An 11,489-nucleotide genomic window follows, 5' to 3' on the forward strand; every position below is an offset into this window, starting at 1 on the left:
ACTTGAGAAAAAATTTGAAGAGATTATAGGCAAAAACTTCCCTAACATGGGAAAGGAAATAGCCACCCAAGTCCAGGAAGGGCAGCGAGTCCCATACAGGATAAGCCCAAGGAGAAACACTCTGAGACACATAGTAATCAAATTGGCAAAATTAAAGACAAAGAAAAATTATTGAAAGCAGCAAGGGAAAAATGACAAATAACATGCAAGGGAACTCCCATGAGGTTAACAGCTGATTTCTCAGCAGAAACTCTACAAGTGAGAAGGGAGTGGCATGATATACTTAAAGTGATGAAAGAGAAGAACGTACAACCAAGATTACTCTACCCGGCAAGGATCTCATTCAGATTTGATGGAGAAATCAAGAGCTTTACAGACAAGCAAAACCTAAGAGAATCCAGCACCACCAAACCAGCTCTACAACAAATGATAAAGGAAGTTCTCTAAGTGGGAAACACAAGAGAAGAAAAGGACCTACAAAAACAAACCTAAAACAATTAAAATGGTCATAGGAACATACCCATCGATAATTACCTTAAACGTGAATGGATTAAATGCTCCAACCAAAATACACAGGCTTGCTGAATGGATACAAAACTAGGACCCATATATATGCTGTCTACCAGAGTCCCACTTCAGAAACAGGGACACATACAGACTGAAAGTGAGGGAAAGGAAAAAGATATTCCATGCAAATGGAAATCAAAAGAAAGCCGTAGTAGCAGTACTCATATCAAAGAAAATAGACATTAAAATAAAGAATGTTACAAGAGACAAGGAAGGACACTACATAATGATCAAGGGATCAATCCAAGAAGAAGATATAAAAATTATAAATATATATTCACCCAACATAGGAGCATCTCAATACATAAGGCAACTGCTAACAGCTATAAAAGAGGAAATTGACAGTAACACAGTAATAGTGGGGGATTTAACACCTCACTTATACCAATGGACAGATCATCCAAAATGAAAATAAATAGGGAACTGGAAGCTTTAAATGACACAATAGATGAGATAGATTTAATTGATATTTATAGGACATTCTATCCAAAACCAGCAGATTACACTTTCTTCTCAAGTGCATATGGAGCACTCTCCAGGATAGATCACATCTTGGGTCACAAATCAAGCCTCAGTAAATTTAAGAAAACTGAAATCATATCAAGCATCTTTTCTGGCCACAACACTATGAGATTAGAAATTAATTACAGGGCAAAAAACGTAAAAAACACAAACACATGGAGGCTAAACAGTATGTTACTAAATAACCAAAGATCACTGAAGATATCAAAGAGGAAATCAAAAAATATGTAGAGACAAATGGCAATGAAAACATGACGATCCAAAACCTATGGGATGCAGCAAAAGCAGTTCTAAGAGGGAAGTATATAGCTATACAAGCCTACCTCAAGAAACAACAAAAATCTCAAATAAACAATCTAACCTTACACCCAAAGGAACTAGAGAAAGAAGAACAAACAAAACCTAAAGTTAGCAGAAGGAAAGAAATCATAAAGATCAGAGCAGAAATAAATGAAATAGAAAAAAACAAACAAAAAACAATAGCAAAGATCAATAAAACTAAAAGCTGGTTCTTTGAGAAGATAAACAAAATTGATAAACCATTAGCCAGACTCATCAAGAAAAAGAGGGAGAGGACTCAAATCAATAAAATTAGAAATGAAAAAGGAGAAGTTACAACAGACACTGCAGAAATACAAAGCATCCTAAGAGACTACTACAAGCAACTCTGTGCCATTAAAATGGACAACCTGGAAGAAAAGGACAAATTCTTAGAAAAGCATAACCTTCCAAGCAAGACTGAACCAGGAAGAAACAGAAAATATGAACAGACCAATCACAAGTAATGAAATTGAAATTGTGATAAAAAATCTTCCAACAAACAAAAGTCCAGGGCCAGATGGCTTCACAGATGAATTCTATCAAACATTTAGAGAAGAGCTAACACCCATCCTTCTCAAACTCTTCCAACAAATTGCAGAGGAAGGAACGCTCCCAAACTCATTCTATGAGGCCACCATCACCCTGATACCAAAACCAGACAAAGATATTACACACAAAAAAATTACAGACCAATACCACTCGCGAATATAGATGCAAAAATCCTCAACAAAATACTAGCAAACAGAATCCAACAACACATTAAAAGGATGATACACCATGATCAAGTGGGATTTATCGCAGGGATGCAAAGATTCTTCAATATACGCAAATTAATCAATGTGATACACTATATTAACAAGTTGGAGAATAAAAACCATATGATCATCTCAATAGATGCAGAAAAAGCTTTTGACAAAATTCAACACCGATTTATATAAAAACTCTCCAGAAAATGGGCATAGAGGGAACCTACCTCAACATAATAAAGGCCATATATGACAAACCCACAGCAAACATCATTCTCAATGGTGAAAAACTGAAAGCATTTCCTCTAAGATCGGGAACAAGAAAGGATGTCCACTCTCACCACTATTATTCAACATAATTTTGGAAGTCCTAGCCATGGCAATCAGAGAAGAAAAATAAATAAAAGAAATACAAATTGGAAAAGAAGAAGTAAATCTGTCAGTGTTTGCAGATGACATGACACTATACATAGAGAATCCTAAAGATGCCACCAGAAAACTCCTAGAGCTCATCAATGAATTTGGTAAAGTTGCAGGATACAAAATTAATGCACAGAAATCTCTTGCATTCCTATACGCTAATGATGAAAAATCTGAAAGCAAATTTAAGGAAACACTTCCACTTACCATTGCAAAAAAAAGAATAAAATACCTAGGAATAAACCTACCTCGGGAGACAAAACACCTGTATGCAGAAAACTATAAGACACTGATGAAAGAAATTAAAGATGGTACCAACAGATGGAGAGATATACCATGTTCTTGGATTGTAAGAATCAATATTGTGAAAATGACTATACTACCCAAAGCAATCTACAGATTCAATGTAATCCCTATCAAATTTCCCATGGCATTTTTACAGAACTAGAACAAAAAATCTTAAAATTTGTATGGAGACACAACAGACCCCGAATAGCCAAAGCAGTCTTTAGGGAAAAAAACAGAGCTGGAGGAATCAGACTCCCTGACTTCAGACTATACTACAAGCTACAGTAATCAAGACAGTCTGGTACTAGCACAAAAACAGAAACATAGATCAATGGAGCAAGATAGAAGGCCCAGAGATAAACCCACACACATATGGTCAACTAATCTATGACAAAGGGGCAAGGATATACAATGGAGAAAAAACAATCTCTTCAAAAGTGGTGCTGGGAAAACTGGGCAGCTACATGTAAAAGAATGAAACTAGAACACTCCCTAACACCATACAGAAAAATAAACTCAAAATGGATTCGAGACCTAAATGTACAACCGGCCACTATAAAACTCTTAGAGGAAAACATAGGAGGAACACTCTTTGAGATAAATCACAGCAAGATCTTTTTTGATCCACTTCTTAGAGTAATGGAAATAAAAACAAAAATAAACAATGGGACCTACTGAAACTTAAAAGCTTTTGCACAGCAAAGGAAACCATAAACAAGACGAAAAGACAACCCTCAGAATGGGAGAAAATATTTGAAAATGAATCAGTGGACAAAGGATTAATCTCCAAAATATATAAACAGCTCATGCAGCTCAATATTAAAAAACAAGCAACCTAATACAAAAAATGGGCAGAAGACCTAAATAGACATTTCTCCAAAGAAGACATACAGATGGCCAAGAAGCACATGAAAAGCTGCTGAATATCACTAATTATTAGAGAAATGCAAATCAAAACTACAGTGAGGTATCACCTCACACCAGTTAGAATGGGCATCATCAGAAAATCTACAAACAACAAATGCTGGAGAGGGTGTGGAGAAAAGGGAACCCTCTTGCACTGCTGGTGGGAATTTTGATACAGTCACTATGGAGAACAATATGGAGGTTACTTAAAAAACTAAAAATAGACCTACCATATGATCCAGCAATCCCACTACAGGGCATACACCCAGAGAAAACCATAATTGAAAAAGACACATTCATCCCAATGTTCATTGCAGCACTATTTACAGTAGCCAGGTCATGGAAGCAGCCTAAATGCCCATCGACAGACGAATGGGTAAAGAAGAAGTGGTACATATATACAATGGAATATTACTCAGCCATAAAAAAGAACGAAAGTGGGTCATTTGTTGAGTCATGGATGGATCTAGAGACTGTCATACAGAGTGAAGTAAGTCAGAAAGAGAAAAACAAATATCGTATATTAACGCATATATGTGGAACCTAGAAAAATAGTACAGATGAACCCTTTTGCAGGGCAGAAAATGAGACACAGATGTAGAGAAGAAACGTAGAGAAGAAACACAAAGCAGGGAAAGTGGCAGGGGTGGGGTGGTGGTGGTGTGATGAATTGGGTGATTGGGATGGACATGTATACACTGATGTGTATAAAATCGATGACTAATAAGAACCTGCTGTATAAAAAAATAAATTAAATTAAATTAAACAATTAAAAAAAATCCAAAACATTGATAACTCTAGTCTCCTTAATCTGCTTATCTGTAAACTCTCATGCCAACAGTGAGAAATCCAGCTCCTACCATTCACTTATTTAATTGTTCAGTTTCAGTATACATATAGCAGTTTAGGAATTAATACCCTTACTCCCATTGGAAACAACGTTATTAACTAGAGTATAATGCTTATGTGCAATTCCTTTTGGTTTTAGTTTTACGCACTCAACTAATTTCCAAATTTCATCCAACACCTTTTCCCTTAAACCCTTCAGGGAGGTTATTTTATATATTTGTAATACAGTTAAATTTCCTTGTCACAGTCTACCCTCCTTCCTGGGATCCTCCGATTTCCTAAGTGATTGTTTAAAATTGACATACATTAAGGGTTATGTTATGTACTATAAAGTTCTATGGGTTTTGATGAACACATGATGTTATGTATCTACACAATATCATACAGGATAGCTTCACTGACCTAAAAATCATCCATGTGTCAACTATTCAACCATCTCCTCCTCTCCCCAAGCCCCTGACAACCACTGATATTTTAATTCTTTCTACAGTTTTGCCTTTTTCAGAATATCATATAATTGGAATGATACACTATGTAGCCTTTTCAGACTGTCTTCTTTCACATAGCAACCAACATTTAAGGTTCTTAGATGTCTTTTCATGACTCAATAGGCTACTTATTTTTATCATTGCATAGTATCAATTGCATGGATGTATCACAATTTGTTTATCCCCTCACCTATTGAAGAACATCTTGGCTGCTTCCAGGATGGGTGAAAATGAATAAAGCTGCTATAAATATTTCTGTGCAGATTTTGGAGTAGGTATAACTCTTCATATGAATTGAGTATTAACCTAGGAGTGCAATTGCTGGATCATGTTATAAGAATAAGTTTAGCCTTGTAAGAACCTAACAAACTGTCTTCCAACCTTTAAATACTGTTTTGCGTTTCCACCAGCACTAAATGAAAGTCCATATTTCTTTGCATTTGCAGCAGTGATCAGTATTGTCAGGTTTTGTTTTCAATTTTAAAATTTTCAGCCATTCTAGTAGATGCATAGTAGTATCTCATTGTTTTAATTTGAAAGTCTCTAATGACAAATTATGTTGAGCATCTTTTCATGATTATTTGCCATGAGGTGTCTGTTCAGATCCTTTGCTCATTTCTATTGGCTTGTTTGTTTTCTTATTGTTGATTTTTAAGAGATCTCTGTACATTTTGGATATAAGCTCTTTATCAGTTATGTGTTTTACAAGAATTTTATCTAAATCTGTGGCTTGTATTTCATTCTCTTAACATTATCTTCAAAAGAGAAGCTTTTAACTTTAATAAAGCCCAGTTGATTTTTTTTATTGAAGTATAGTTGCTTTACAATACTGTGTTAGTTTATACTGCACTGCAAAGTGAATCAGCTATACTTATATGTATATCCCCCCTTTTTTGGATTTCCTTCTCATTTAGTTCACCAGAGAGCATTGAGTAGAGTTCCATGTGCTATACAGTAGGTTCTCATTAGTTGTGTGTTTTATACGTAGTATCAATAGTGTATATATATCAACCCCAACATGACCCAGCAATCTGGCATATACCCAGAGAAAACCATAATTCAAAAAGACACATGCACCCCCAATGTTCATTGCAGTACTATTTACAATAGCCAGGACATGGAAGCAACCTAAATGTCCATCTACAGAGGAATGGATAAAGAAGGTGTGGCACATATATACAATGGAATATTACTCAACCATAAAAAGGAATGAAATTGTGTCATTTGTAGAGATGTGGTTGGACCTAGAGAGTGTCACACAGAGTGAAGTGAGTCAGAAAGAGAAAAGCAAATATCGTATATTAATGCATATATGTGGAATCTGAAAAAATTGGTATAGTCGATCTTATTTACAAAGCAGAAATAGAGGCAAAGATGTAGAGCACAAATGTATGGATACCAAGGGGGATGGGGGGGTGGGATGCATTGGGAGATTGGGATTGACCAATTGATGATTTTTAAAATTTTATTTCATGGATTGTACATGTGGTGTTGTATCTAAAAATCCATCACATGGATTTTCTCCTGTTCTTTTTTTAACGGTTTTATAGTTCTGCATTTTACATTTTGGTCTATGATTCATTTTGACTTAATTTTTGTGAAAGGTGTAAGTTCTAGCTAGGTTAATTTTTATTTTCCTTACTTTTTTTTTTGTTTTTTTGCATATGGACATCCAGTACCATTTATTGAAAAGCTATCCTTTCACTATGGAATTGGTTTTGTGCATTTGTCAGTTGACTATATTTGTATGGGTCTATTTCTGGCCTCTATTCCCTTCTATTGATTTTAGTCTTCCTACTCTGTTCTTCCTTGTTCTGAAGTCTGCTTTGTCTGAAGTTAATAAAATTACTCTAGCTTTCTTTTGATTATAGTTAGCATGGTATGTCTTTACTTAATAGCTTATTTGAGTCTTTATATTTAAAATGAGTTTCTTGTAAAAACAATGTACTCTTGCGTCCTGTTTGTTTTTATTCACTCTGACATTTTATTCTCTTCAAAGTGTTTAGACCATTCGCATTTAAAGTGATTATTGACATAGTTGGATTGATCTTTGTTTCTTTTTTCCATCTTTTCTGACTTAGTTTAATTAAAACTTTTCCTGATTAATTATTTTATATGATGGTGTTTATCTCCTCTCTTAGCAAATTTATTATACTTATTCTAAATTATTTAATGATCACCCTATTGTTTGCGATATCCATTTCAAGTTAATCAAAGTCCACTGTCTAAACAACACTATACCACTTACATGTAATACAGATATTTTATAACAGAAGATTCTTAGTTCCTCCCTTCTATTTCTGATGGCATTGCTGTCATCCATTTCACCTATCTATGTGCTATAACTACCCAATACATTGTTTTTCTTTTATGTTCAGCAAATGGTTATCTTTTAGATCAATTAAGAAAAAGAAAAGTTTTATTTTGCCTTTGTTTGTTCTTTCTGTGATGTTCATCCTTTTACACATGTGTAAGAACTTTTACTTCTGAAGCCATCTGTGCCTGGCAAGTTTTTCTGTGAGATGTTTTAAAATTACAAACTCTTTTTAAAAAATCAGATATTGGACTATTTAGATTTTCTCTTTCTTTCTGTGTCTGTTTTGGTAAATTATGATCTCATGAGTTTGTTCATTTTATTTAATTTGCAAATTTATTGGTCAAAATTTTTTCTCAACACTCTCTTATTATCTAATATCTGTATCAATAATGATGTCTCATTTTTCTCCCTAATTCTGGTCACTTGTCCTTTTTTGTTTTCTTGATCAATCTTGCTATAATGTTTATCATTTCATTAATTTTTTTCAGCTTTTTAATATTCTCTATTGTACTTTTGGGTTTTATTTGTTAATTTGTACTCTGAACTTATCTTCTTTCTGTTCTCTTTCTGTTTACTTTAATGTTATTTCCACAGGTTTACTTTAATGTTATATTCAATAATGTTATTTTCATATTATGATTTAAGTTTTCATTTGTATATTTATACAAATGAATATAATATGCAACTTTCCTTTTCTAGTATCAATACATGCCTGTAGAGTCAAAAGTTTTTCTTTTACCTCAGTTTTAGCTGCATAATACAAGTTTTCATATGCCACATTTTTCTGTATGCCATTGAAAATATTTTGTAATTTATATTGTAATTTATTCATTGACCCATGGATTATTTTAGAAGTATATTGGTTAATATGTAAACATTTGAGATTTTTACATTATTTTTGTAAGTATGCTATATTATATTTTTCTAGTAAACATACTCTATTATTTTAATACTTTGAAACATTAAGATCAAGTTTGTTAATTATATAGTTCAAAACTTCTCTGTGTGTACTGACTTTTGTCTGCTTTTCCTATCAGTTATTTAGAGAAAGTTTTAAATCTCTCACCTTGACTGTAGTTATATCACATTTTACTCTATATATTGAGACTGTGTTATTAGGTACAGGCAGAATTATAATTGTTACAATTTTTATTTCTTATTATTTCTAATAATGCTTTTTGCCTTAATGCCTTCTTTGCCTGAGGTTAATAGAATAACACTTGGTAAATTTTGGTTAATATCTTTTTCAACTCCTTTATTTTTAACTTCTCTACAGATTGATGTTTATGGTGTGACCCATAAATTGAATGTGCATTTTTATTTTTATCAAATCTGAAATATGTAGTCTGTTTACAGATAATTTATCACTGATATTTTTAAGTTTAAACCTATCTTTCTATTTGTTTTTTGTTTGCCCAATCTATTCCTCTTTTTCCCTCTTTTGTTGTCTTCTTTTTACTAATCATTTTTTAAATTATTATTCCATTTTCCCACCTATTAGCTTATTAGTTATAAATTATTTTTCTCTTCTTTTAAGGGTTACAGCATAAATCCTGGAATTATTAGCACCTATTCTATACTAGCACTTTGTCCATCTCTCAGAAAAATGTGAGGAATTAGGGACAATTAAATTCTATTTTCCCCATTCAGCCCTTTTTGTTATTATTGTTGAGTGTTTTAATTATACATATATTTTAAACCCCACATTATATTACCAGTATTGCTTATATCATCAATATTCATTTCTATTTACTTACTTTCCAGTGATTACTTTTTCCTATTTACATTTCTGTAAGATAATTGCCTTCTTGCATTTCTGTTTAGGATCATTTTCCTTCTATTCAAAGGATACCTTTTAGTATATCATTTAGTTCCTGTCTGATGCCAGTGAATCTTCTCACTATTTATTTGAAAATGTCTCTATTTTATGTTTACTTTTGAAAGATATTTTCCCTTGGTATATAATTTTAGATTGTAAGCTTTATTCTTCATTGTTTTTCAGTATCATTTTCTTTTCTTATGGCTTTCATAATTTCCCTTTTTTTTTTTTTTTTTTTTGCATATAGTGCTGGCTTTATTTGTTTCTGGAATTAAAACCTTCCTGTAGCCATAAGAATTAGGCGAAACAGCAATACTTACAAAATCACCCTTAAAGAGCAATAAGATTTCCTCTTCAAAATGTAAAGCCCTTGAAATAGCTGAGATAGTTGGAATCATTTTATGGGCAGGATAAAGTCAAAATAGCATGAGGAACATTCAGAAAAAATATTCCCTCAGTAGCAATTACAATAAAATTTGTTTTATTCTCAAAGCTCAACCAGACAGTTTTGTGGTAAGATTCAAAACGGTGCAAGGTTTTGACCAGCTGTGGCCAGGCTTATTTCAGGACAGATATAATGAACTCCAGCTTGCTGCCTGGCCTCCCTCAGCTGGGCTCCAAATAACTTTTGTATCCTGGACCTTAACCTGTCAAAATATAAATGCAAAATGTATTGCAATGACAGTAAAGACTGGTCATGTTAAATATGAAGTTACTAATTGGTAAAGTGGAGAAGAGGTAATAGAATCTAGGACTTCTGTAAATCAAGTTTCATACTATATGGACACATAAAAAATTGAACCACATTACTCAAGATATGCAATTATGGAGACTACATGACATTCTAAAGTGTGTAAGGGCCCACCTGACCCTGACATTTTTGGGGTGCCATTATATAAACAACTTAAGAAGATACTTTGGGACTTCCCTGGTGGCGCAGTGGTTGGGAGTCCTCCTGCCATTGCAGGGGACACCGGTTCGTGTCTGGGAATGGGAGGATCCCACATGCTGTGGAGCAACTAAGCCCGTGCACCACAACTACTGAGCCTGTGCTCTGGAGCCCGTGAGCCACAGCTGCTGAGCCCACGTGCCACAACTGCTGAGGCCCGCGCGCCTAGAGCCTGTGCTCTGCAACGAGAAGCCACCGCAATGAGAAGCCTGCGCACCACAACGAAGAGTGGCCCCCGCTCCTCGCAGCTAGAGAAAGCCTGCGTGCAGCGGTGAAGACCCAACGCAGCCAAAAACATAGATGAATAAAAATAAATGAATAAATAGATTTGGAAAAAAAAAAAAGAAAAGAAAAGGCATTGTAATAGCCTGGGGAGAAATGAAAGAGTCTGAACTAAGGCATTAAAAAAAAAAAAAAAAAAAAAAAGAAGCTATTTGTGTAGCTTACTGTAGAAAGTTTAGAAATCAGTAAGGTTTCCATTTGTTATACCATACTACCTAGCTTAGATAAATCTTCATTTTAAAATTATAAAACATATAAAACTCCCCCCAGTGTATATATGGGATGTATGGGATTACAGGGTGATAGTTGTTCCATAAAGTGCACTGAGTTCCAGGGGCATATAATGGAAACTAAATGTTACAATTTTTTTCCGTCTTCATGACTACAGGCAGGGTGGGTAAACAAGGCAAATGAAGCAAACTCTTCCTACCTGCCACCCCTTAACCAGATGCAGCATTTTGGCACTTCTATGATGTACAGGTTGACTTAATTCATTGACTTAAGTTGAAAGCTAGCAAGAGCAAATCTTTTAAATTTAGGATCTTCTTCCATAGCCACTCCAAGGATCTTCCTAAACTACACCATGAGTTCTGAAATGGTGTTCACTGCAGTGTTCTTGAAGCTTTCACATCTTAATATGAGATCTGACACCTCTAGTTAAGGTAGGGAATGGTTAAAAGCTGTCTTCCTCTTAGCTAACCCAGTCCACCAGCAATCTTAACAGTTAAGTTACTATATAAAAATGAAACTGTGCTCTCAAGCACTGATCAAAACTGTTGTGCTGGGAATCCTTTCCAGAGCATTAGCTCCCTGAGAGAATACAGAGATCCTAACCAGTTGCTTCCATGAATAATAACCCCAGTATGGTATACATAATGTCCTTCAAAGCATAACTCAGGCAACCGTGGTCATCCTGACAAGCTTATCAGCATTTACTCACAAGATATATTTAAAATTGATCCCAGACCAACTATTGCAACCATAATCCCATTATTTAGCACACTACGTTCCTGCT

The sequence above is a fragment of the Lipotes vexillifer genome, unplaced genomic scaffold (assembly GCF_000442215.2).
Source record: "Lipotes vexillifer unplaced genomic scaffold, Lipotes_vexillifer_v1.1 scaffold1264, whole genome shotgun sequence".
In the NCBI taxonomy this organism is placed as follows: Eukaryota; Metazoa; Chordata; class Mammalia; order Artiodactyla; family Lipotidae; genus Lipotes; species Lipotes vexillifer.